Raw genomic sequence first — 11347 nt, 5'->3', positions numbered from 1 at the left:
TCTCCGGATGTCATGACATCTGTCACTTATGCTGTAACCGTGTGATATTAATAAAAGCCTCTAAAACACGGTGCAGCCTAAGCGGACTCCTTGTTGACAGCAATAGCCACGGACAACAGACACTACAATACAAAATAGTGAAATCATGTCATATTTGCACTAGATAATGCTAAAAAAGGTGGAACGTTGTATCAATTCAACAAAATACACTAATTAGTTAATTTGACACAAAACAAATCAGTTGAAATCGCACTGTGGATGTGTTAGACTTTAGAACTGCATTGGGGGCATATATGCACTATACAGCCTAACCTATGGATTGTGTACCCATGAAATGGGGTATCAGCCTACTCAATGACACACATTATAGACTGTCTGGAAAGGTGATTTCCCACAGTCCTGCAATAAGAGCTAAGAGGCTAATATTTGTGTAAACTCTACACAGTTGTGTTCTGTGAGTGTCACTGAGTAAGCTGATACCCCATTTCCTGGGTGCAACATCCATAGGTCAGGCTGCGCAGTGCAACATGAAGGTCCAATACACACAATAGACTGACTTGAAAGGTGATTTACCACAGTCAAAGTCCTGCAATAAGAGCTAAGATGCTAATATTTGTGTAAACTCTACACAGATGTGTTCTGTGAGTGTCACTGAGTAGTGTCAAAGTTGCGTCAATTCAAATCTGGCATTAGGAACAAAAGAGGTCAACACGACTTCTAAGGTATACTAGTTATTTTAATTAATGCAAAAACCTTCAATGGTAAATATGATGTTTCGTATATACGGGCTCTCTGATATGCCTCGCAGGACATTCCAGAGAACTAACTAATTGTTCCAGAAAACAATACCCAAATACTCTGACAGAGGAAGTTTCCCACTTCTCTGCTGGCCAATTAGAGTAAAGACTTGAGTGGTTTAAACTTTCTCAGCCAATCCGTTGATGCAGGGGGTTGGTCTCATCTCTTCGGCGCCATTTGTTACACACTTCAGGCAGGCACAAGATTATCATAACAACCTATCATAGTGAGAAGAGCCAGCTCCCTTAGACATCATTCCCATGTCAAAGGAAGACTCATAGATCACAATGAACCATTATAGTCTTGTATTTGAAGACACAATCCTTATCTTCTCTTCACATCAATCACAGCCTGCCAGGTGTCACAGCCTACATTAGCCCAGTCAAGACTGCATTCTTTCTAAGTTAGTCATCCTATCAGTTTAGAAGAATAATAAATCCCCAATAGTCCCCCTTTTCACACCTCATAAGGTGTGATTCAAAAAATAAGAAAACACAGATTGTCATTCATTATAATACAATACAAACAAAAAATCACACTTTTATTAATAGGCCATAATGTTACTAAAAATGCAAACCCTCAGTTCATCTACACCCCACTTGCAAATTGTTACCAGTCACCAAGGAACTTCAAACCATCACATAAGAAAAGACAAACATTCACATGGTTAACTTGATTAATAAAGCATAAAACACAGGATTAATAGAACACAAAACATAAGACTATTAAAACATAAAACACAAACAGAGAAGTATATTTTGGCCCCCTTTAGACACCCTCTAGTGTCACTCCACCAAGCCTGGTAGGTCATATCCTCCATTCCTAGGTTGGAGTCCAGGATTGGGCCTTATCTCACCATCTGTGGGAAATCACCTTCTCCATCTCCTTTCTCACCAAACCTCAGACACAGGAAATAAGACAACATCCACAAAGAACAAGTATACCCATATAAGCTATAACTTCACCCAGAATAGTTACAACAATAGTTTTCCATTTATCAAATATGTTATCAAACCAACTGTTTATGGAGCTATCAATACCAGATCTCTCAGCCAGTTTGTTCGTCAGTGTAGTTACTCCCCTGAAACTCTTTTGTCACTGACCCGTCCGGTGCTATATTGTTTGAGGATGAAAATACAGCACATAGATCCAAACAGAACACAAACTCCGCCCCTCTCAGCCAAAAGCATATCTAACGCTATTCTATTCTGCTTTGTCATTAAGATAGTTGCCGCTGTCTGCTCATCTAATCCCTTTATTACATCACAAGTGTGGTTTATAAATCTTTGCTGGTTATAGTAAATATAATTTATCCAATCTAAGTTTTTATTAATTGTTGACCACCAAAAAATACTTGATTCAAACTCAACTGCGATCTGATTCCTAGCTTTGAATTGTTCTGGAACCTCTCGAGGTACTCCTATCCCATCACAGGATCCTTTCATCAAAGGATCCCAGGAGGAGGTCCTACTTTCTATTTGACAACTCACCAGTCTCTGACACATTTGATTGTTTGCGTATGTAGGTGAGTTCACAATCAGTTATCACCACACAACCATCAGATGTCAGCACGGGCCTTGTTTTAGTTCCTACAATCCTCTAGCTGCAACAAATAAGAGATTAGTCATGTTTTCTTTCAGTTGTGATATTCTCTGTGTAGGAGCACAGCTAAGATGCCCTACTCTGTATCCTATCTTACTAGTCCTAGAATAACAATTAGAATCCCCTGAGACTTCAAACGTAGGCAACCTAGGTCGGAATGACTTTGTTATCAGGGATACTGATAGTTCAAGTTACTACAAGACTCTTTCACCAGTCTTTCAACAGTCCTCTTTAGACATAGTTCTTGCCGTATACTAAATCCATTCCAACCACCGGTCAAGATTCCTACACCCTGTCTCCACCTGTCCCCAAACTGTGTATGGAGATTTACATATCCCCCACGCTCTCGATATGAGCAACTACATAGTCCCAGGATGTACACGGCGACACACATATAGTGATGTCCTCCCCTAAAGTCCCTAATCTTCTCCTTTCCCTACGTCTAGCTGTCTCCTATGCCTTCATAGACTGTGCTCAGGTATTATTTTATCAACTTGTTTTAGGTTAACTACTACTTTTGGCTGATCAGAAGGGTTTGAGTGTGTTAGGAATATGGCCCCCACAATCAGAAAGCTACCTACCGTCAGGAAACCTGTGAATCCCCACCCTTGCCCTGAGAACATGTCAGACGCCAACCCATTACTTCACCTTCTACCAAACTCACACAGGGATGATCAGACAGGGTAAGGGAATCTTCGTTAAGGAGCCAACCCCCGAGCCCTAATGGTGATCGGATCTTTCTCCTAACTCTGTGTTTGTTCATCAGGTGTAACTGGGTTTACCTTTTTGCAGTGTGTGACATGCACCCAGATTGATCTAATAGGACTTGATAGGGCCCTTCCCAACAGGCCTGCTTCCAGTTTTTCTTCTTTTAGGGACTGGATCCACACCCAGTCTCCTGGTGTGATAGAGTGGGTCACCTTCTCCTTTAGTTCACCTGTGGGGCACAAAACCTCTGACATACGGGTGTGGTTAATAAACTATCTTCACACATACATGTTGAGCTCTCAATTTCTATTGTTGTTTTTTTATTTTTATTTAATCCTATCAATATTATTTAATCCTATCATTCCCCCTTTTTGACACATGATTTGCCCATGTGTCAATATTACCACCTTTCTAAACCATCCTTATGTAATTTATCATCCTATTGCCATGCCTTTCATTTTTTAGATTATCTTTTGCTTCTTTATTGCTCCTCCCACTTCCTTTGTCTTTTATGGCAGCTAAATTCAACTTTCATCCAGTTCAGAATCATTTAATAATCCAATCAATCAATCTCTTATCTTGTAAAAACACTTATGTTTAGTTCAAACTCTGTTCTACCCGGGCTCTCCCGGGCTTGACCTGAAGACTAATTGTTGGACATGACAAGTCTATTTCTTAGGTCACCTAAGTCTTCTGTCTAGCAACAAAGAATAAAAATATCTATGTTCATGATTAACCCAGTTATATCTAATAGCCCACCAAAAAACCTCATCATCTTTAAATCACTACCAATGTCATATCCCTCGTTACTCTCTACCATTTGGATAACATCCCTGATGTATGTATGTCTCCTTAGAGTTCCAAATTACTTTACCATGGGCTACCATTGCCTTCCCATAGCTAAGATCACTTAATTTACCCGTATGCAGTACATAATGGAGTACGCAAACTTTACAGCACTTTATCATTACCAATTCTTTTTGCTCACTTTGTGTCCCTGTTCTGCCAGGAAGGTTAACAATTGGATTGTATCCCTCTTACATCCCTCCTGAGTGGGATTAGCCAATAGAATATCATCTACATAAACTAACATTTGCTTCCTTCCCTAGGTTCAAACTTTCCCACATTTTTAGTTATAGCCTGGGCTAAGATTGTAAGACTTTCTGAAACTAACTGTAAGTCCATGACCATCCTCCAGTCGGCGCTAGGTGCCTTCTTTCTAACAGGAAAATATTGGAGAGTTGCATTGTACCACATCTCCAGGAATTATCACCCCTCCCTTAAGTAAATGCTCAAATGTAGGTGTTATCCCTTTTATTGCTTCTGGTTTCATAGTATATTGCTTTTGGTATGGTCTATTATCGAATCGAGGAATCACTTGTACTGGAGCTACCCCCTTTATTAGTCCTACATCTGTTGTCCTTGTGACCATAATTTGAACGGAATTGCTTCTAACTCAGCCTCCTGTTCCTGAGTTAAGAAAATCTATTCCTGTCATCCGTTAAAACTTATCTCCAGATGGACACTGGGCTGGGTTTTTGCTCTCCCATTCAACTTTATTCTATATCTCCCAGTGGAGTGGCCATACTGATCCCCATTTGGTGTATTCTGCCAGTCAGTAATGTTCTTCCCTTGTTTTATATATTTACCTAGTGATAAACATTCCTCTGAATGTTCTTTCACTAGGACAATATGGGGGCTCCACCTTTCTCTGTACAGCCTCTGGCTCTGTGAACCCATTTTAACCCAATTTGAAAAAACAACAATCACAAATAGCCAGGCCTCACTCAATTTGATAGCTCACTTTTATGACTTAAATATTGCCTAACTGAGATGAGCTAATCTCTTTCTCCTAGTTATAATCTAAAGATGGTAGTACACACAAAACATGATAGATATTCCCAGTCTTAACCCATCAATAATTGTTTGTATCATTCTAATTCCTCTTAACTAATCCATTAAACCACTCAAAATTCCTCGAGTATACAATGATTATTTAATTGATTACCCTAACTCTGCTACATGTGATCTCATCTCAAATGATCCATTTATCAATTATTTATTCAACCCCCTAGGAAAACCTGTCTTCCCTTCTATTGTTCCTGTCCTCCCTGTAAATGTCATTTTTGAGTTTTTATCCAATACAATCACGGTTACATCAAATGTTCCCTCATTTAATGGTATTTTCTTTCTAATATAACTTCCCTAAATGAGATTAAATCCCCTGCCTTCCTCTACTATCCTTATATCATTACTGGATCAATGATAATAACCGTAACAACTATCAACAACAATTGTAATAACTATTTCACATTAAATTGTGTCTTTTTTTTCTGATTATGCTACAATTGTAGCCTATTCTATCACCCCAGTCCAAAATATAAGTTTATGTAACAAATCCATAACCCACCACAGGCTGGCGCCATTCCCCAGCACAACAGCCAATGCATACTTTCATCCTAACCAAAATAAATTATCGTTCTATAATGGTCCATCTATCTTGTATTTCCCCGCTAACCCATTTCAGTTCGCTATTCAATGTATTTAACTGTTCTCTCTGATTATGCCCTAATTAATAAAACAAATACTTGCTATCGTTGGTCAGCATACGCTTAATGACATTCTTATCATCTGAACTATACTGTCTCTCTCCCTCCCCTTGCTCCTTCGGGGGAGCGCATGGTAACCTTATAACATATTTTCATAGACTTTTCTAGAATACTTCTATTTAAGCTATCTAATTCAACCTTTCACAATCCACATAGTAATCTAGGTATATAGCCCCACTGCGAAAGCTTTGTCTACTGTCCCTACCTGTGTTTGAACCAGGGACATCGCCAGTCACTCCACACCATCTGTGATGCTCTCAAAGTAACTACTCCCAGCTCATAGAGCAAGTGACGTCACCAAATGAAAATCGCAGTAGCTTTCACCTCAGCAAAAAACTCTCTCTCCTTTTGATTCCCTATTGTATAAGTTAGTTTTTCTATTTAACCCCTAAACACGCTTGCTACAAATAGTCCATTCAACATTACCAAACCAAATACTCATCGTACCCATTCAATCAACACATCAGCCGTGGAATTTACACTCATAAATGCAGATTGTTACTCCATGCCTTGAAATGATAAATAGATTTCCACCAATAGCATATTACAATGATTTCTCATTTTACCCTCTGACACAAAATGAAGTTCCCTCACTGTACTACGTTAGCTCTACCATGATAATTAGTTCAATTTAACCCTCTATTTGTTTTGTACTATATTATACATTACGTCTAAAACAACATTACTTATGGTCAGTTTATTCCGCCATCATATTATCCAACAACGCCACAATCTTAACTCATATGGGGCGGCCGACAGTTTAGTGACCAATAGCGCCGCGCCAACAACCGAGAGGTCGCCGGTTCCAATCCTCGAGCCGACCAGGCGAAAAATCTGCCGATGTGCCCTCGAGCAAGGCACTCAACCCCAATTGTTCCCATAAATCGCTCTAGACAAGAGCGTCTGCCAAATTACCAAAAACGCACATGTAAATATTCTCTACTTTCTCACCCAACGCACGTCTACGCTCGGTGAGCAAGTTTAGAACACTCTCTCGTCAGATACCCACATGCGTTCCCAGCCATCTCCCAGTCTTTTCATGGCTCCAAAAGCCACACTTTCGCTCTCTCCAGCCCCTCCCCTCGCAACTCTACCTTTTTGAGGAGCTGTGAGGAGCTGCTTCTCGTCCCAGCGCGCCTCCAATATTCCGCCGTTACTCAAAGTACTCCAGTCCATTTATTTAAATCAAATAATTCCCACCTAATTAGTTAAAGTTGGTGCACGTTTATAAACCGAATTATTTCGGTCTAATTGTTTAACCAGTATTTTGCACGGTCAAACATCAAACGTTAAATCAAATAATAAACCAAATAGCCCAAACCAAGCACCTAAAACCAGTATTATTCTACGTCAAACATCAAACCTCAAATCAAATATTAAACCGAATTGTTTCGACACAACTATTCAAAAGCAGTATTATGCTTTTTCAAACTCCAAACGTTATATTTGAAATATATCAGTTCAAACGTTTTAGTTCAGTCACACAATTCATCACTTTAGCTTTATGTTCCCAATTGTTTTTAACGGGTTATATGGTTTAAGCAACCACAAATCCAACAGTTATTCCCAAATTATACCGTTTGGACAGCCACAGACGTCTTAATATACAGGTTTATTATTTTTTAATAACCCCTATTCACTATTTTATTTCGTCTGTGATCATTCGCGCACTCATGCATACAACACCCAGTGTCCCCCTGACTCTAGCTGTATCTAGCCCTCTAATACGTGTCAGTAGTGTAACACTATCTAAAATTTAAGTGCCCGTTATGATCGTAGCCGTATCTCAGTGGATATGTGCCACAACGTTACACTTTGATCAATTAATCCCTGTATCTCACAGTTACACCATTTGTGGTCCAGAGACTTCAGTATTTTCCTCAGAACCTAGCCATATCTCTTCTGGATATGTGTCTCAGAAACAATACTCAACTAAAATTTTTGGCGTTCCTCTGATCCTAGCCATATCTCGATGGATATGTGTCAGCAGCCAACGCCCTTAGCCAATAATTCCCTGTATCTCACAGTTCTCACCCCTGGTGATCCTAGCCTGGAGACTTCAGTATTTTTCTCAGAACCTAGCCATATCTCTTCTGGATATGTGTCTCAGAAACAATACTCAATGGTACCAATGTTTTAACATCACATTCACCAGAGGTTTACATGTCACAATATTGTGCTTATCTACTCATAATGGTTTGATAATTTAGTTCACTTACATCAGACAGGTGTTTCACAAAATTAATTTGAATAAAGCCAATTTGCAGATTTTTGGTTATTTAACAACAGGTATCTGCTTACCTTTATAGAAGCCCGGGCAGTTTGTGAAACACACGGTTCGATTAAAGAGTTGACCAAATGGGCCGGACATTTACCCAGCGAAGTCCCTTCTACCAGATCGCGTCGGGGTCACCAATTGTCAAAGTTGCGTCAATTCAAATCTGGCATTAGGAACAAAAGAGGTCAACACGACTTCTAAGGTATACTAGTTATTTTAATTAATGCAAAAACCTTCAATGGTAAATATGATGTTTCGTATATACGGGCTCTCTGATATGCCTCGCAGGACATTCCAGAGAACTAACTAATTGTTCCAGAAAACAATACCCAAATACTCTGACAGAGGAAGTTTCCCACTTCTCTGCTGGCCAATTAGAGTAAAGACTTGAGTGGTTTAAACTTTCTCAGCCAATCCGTTGATGCAGGGGGTTGGTCTCATCTCTTCGGCGCCATTTGTTACACACTTCAGGCAGGCACAAGATTATCATAACAACCTATCATAGTGAGAAGAGCCAGCTCCCTTAGACATCATTCCCATGTCAAAGGAAGACTCATAGATCACAATGAACCATTATAGTCTTGTATTTGAAGACACAATCCTTATCTTCTCTTCACATCAATCACAGCCTGCCAGGTGTCACAGCCTACATTAGCCCAGTCAAGACTGCATTCTTTCTAAGTTAGTCATCCTATCAGTTTAGAAGAATAATAAATCCCCAATAGTAGGCTGATACCCCATTTCATGGATGCAGAATCCATAGGTTAGGGCGTTATGCTGTACAGTGCATATAAATATGCCCCCAATGCAATTCTAAAGTCTAATACATCCACAATGCGAATTCAACTTATTTGTACTTTGTTTTGTCTCAAATTAACTCATTATTGTCTTTTGTTTACCATTATCTAGTCCATTCCGACCTTGTTTAGCATTATCTAGTCCAAATATGGCATCATTCCACTATTTGTATGTTTGAATCTCTTTCAACTGGGGACTTTTATTTGGAAGGCAAACCGCTATTTTCACACAGGTGATTTAACGAATTTTTTTGTGGGTGTGGGACAGACATGGGGCATTGCGCAGTCGAATGTCCCATCCCCAGTCCACATATTGTAGAATGCGTTCTTTTCCAAACCAGCCAAGCCAAAATGTGTGAAGCAGTGCATAATTAACCATATCAAGAGATTATCTACTCTGGCGTAATTAATTATGAGGCCAGAATTTTTTGAAGAGATCACAAAAAATTTAGCTACAGTGCTTCAGCATCTTTGGTATCACAGTTTCTAAACCCATAGGCACAACCTCGCGAGACTTCCGGGAACGCTTGTAAAACAGACCAGGCTGGAGTTTGGGGTTTGAGAAGTCAATGAGGGAAGTGAAACGTCCTTAGTTGTACATTTTTTCGAAATCTAAAGGCACAACCTAGATTCGAGCTAATGTCTTAAGTAGTTGCACATGTTATTACTTCAACCTCGTGAAAGTGACAAACTGACACGTTTTCATTTTCGTCAAAAACAACTTTATAACGAAGGAGTACCTTTGATTTGACAGCTTTCACATGCGCAATTTGGCGCTAGACGACCGTTAGACCCGATGACGTGTTTCTACGCATGAGTTTAGCAAGCAAACGTCGCCATGACGTTGCCTACAAGTGTGAGTGGGGATTTCTATTGGATAAGCAGTTTTTTGGGGATTTATTAGGATCCCCATTAGCCGACGCCAATGGAGACAACTAGTCTTACTGGGGTCTGACATATAACGAAAAATACATTACAGACAAAATACTTTACAATTTACATACATTTAAAAACATTAACATGTAGTGTGTGTGTGCATCTATCAGTTACACAAACATGTCAGTACATACACACAACAAGTAGGTCACATAGGGGAGAGCCGTTGTGCCGTGAGGTGTTGCTTTATTTGTTTTTTGAAACCAGGTTTGCTGTTCACTTGTGCTATAGAAGATAGAAGGGAGTTCCCTGCACTCATGACTCTGTATAATACTGTATGTTTCCTTGAATTTGTTCTGGACCTGGGGACTGTGAAAAGACCCCTGGTGGCATGTCTGGTGGGGTAAGTGTGTGTGTAAGTCTAATATGCAAACAATTAGGAATTTCCAACACATTAATGTTTCTAATAAAAACAAGAAGTGACGCAGTCAGTCCTTCCTCAACCCTTAGCCAAGAGAGACTGGCATGCATAGTATTAATATTAGCCCTCTGATTACAATGAAGAGCAAGATGTGCCCTCCGTGCCAGCTGCAGCTTAACTAGATCTTTCTTTGCAGCACTTCACCATATGACTGGACAATAATCAAGATCAGATAGAACTAGAGCCTGCAGGACTTGCTTTGTGGGGTGTGGTATCAAAAAAGCAGAGCATCTCTTTATTACGGACAGACCTCTCCCCATCTTTACAACCATTGAATCTATATGTTTTGACCATGAGTTGACTGTTTACAATCTAAGGTAACACCAAGTAATTTAGTCTCCTCAACTTGTTCAACAGCCATACCATTCATTACCAGATTCAGCTGAGGTCTAGAACTTAGGGAATAATTTGTACCAAATACAATGCTCTTAGTTTTAGAGATGTTCAGGACCAGTTTATTACTGGCCACCCATTCCAAAACAGACTGCAACTCTTTCTTAAGGGTTTCAGTGACTTCATTAGCTGGGGTTGCTGATGTGTATATGGTTGAATCATCAGCATACATGGACACACATGCTTTGTTTAATGCCAGTGGCAGGTCATTGGTAAAAATAGAAAAGAGTAGAGGGCCTAAAGAGCTGCCCTGTGTTACACCCCACTTTACATGTTTGACATTAGAGAAGCTTCCATTAAAGAAAACCCTCTGAGTTCTATTAGATAGATAGCTCTGAATCCACGATATGGCAGAGGTTGAAAAGCCATAACACATACGTTTTCTCAACAAATGGTCAATAATATCAAAGGCTGCACTGAAATCTAAAAGTACAGCTCCCACAATCTTCTTACTATGCATTTCTTTCAACCAATCATCAGTCATTTGTGTCAGTGGAGTATATGTTGAGTGACCTTCTCTATAAGCATGCTGAAAGTCTGTTGTTAATTTGTTAATCTCCTCATTTGTTAATCTCCCACACTATTTTCTTTCATTATTATTATTATTATTATTATTATTATTATTATTTTATTTTTTAAACATGAGTGACTAGTTACCACACCCACAAAGTCAAACATTGACTATATCGTAAAAATTAATGAAAACAAAAATAGCTTTTTGTTCTTAATTTAAGGTTAGGGTTAGGCCTAATGTTAGCAGTGTGGTTAAGGTTAGGTTTAAAATAAGATTTTAAGAAGATAAATT

Source organism: Coregonus lavaretus, assembly GCF_964263955.1.
Source record: "Coregonus lavaretus genome assembly, chromosome: 4".
Lineage (NCBI taxonomy): Eukaryota > Metazoa > Chordata > Actinopteri > Salmoniformes > Salmonidae > Coregonus > Coregonus lavaretus.
Note: the sequence above shows the minus strand (reverse complement) of the source record.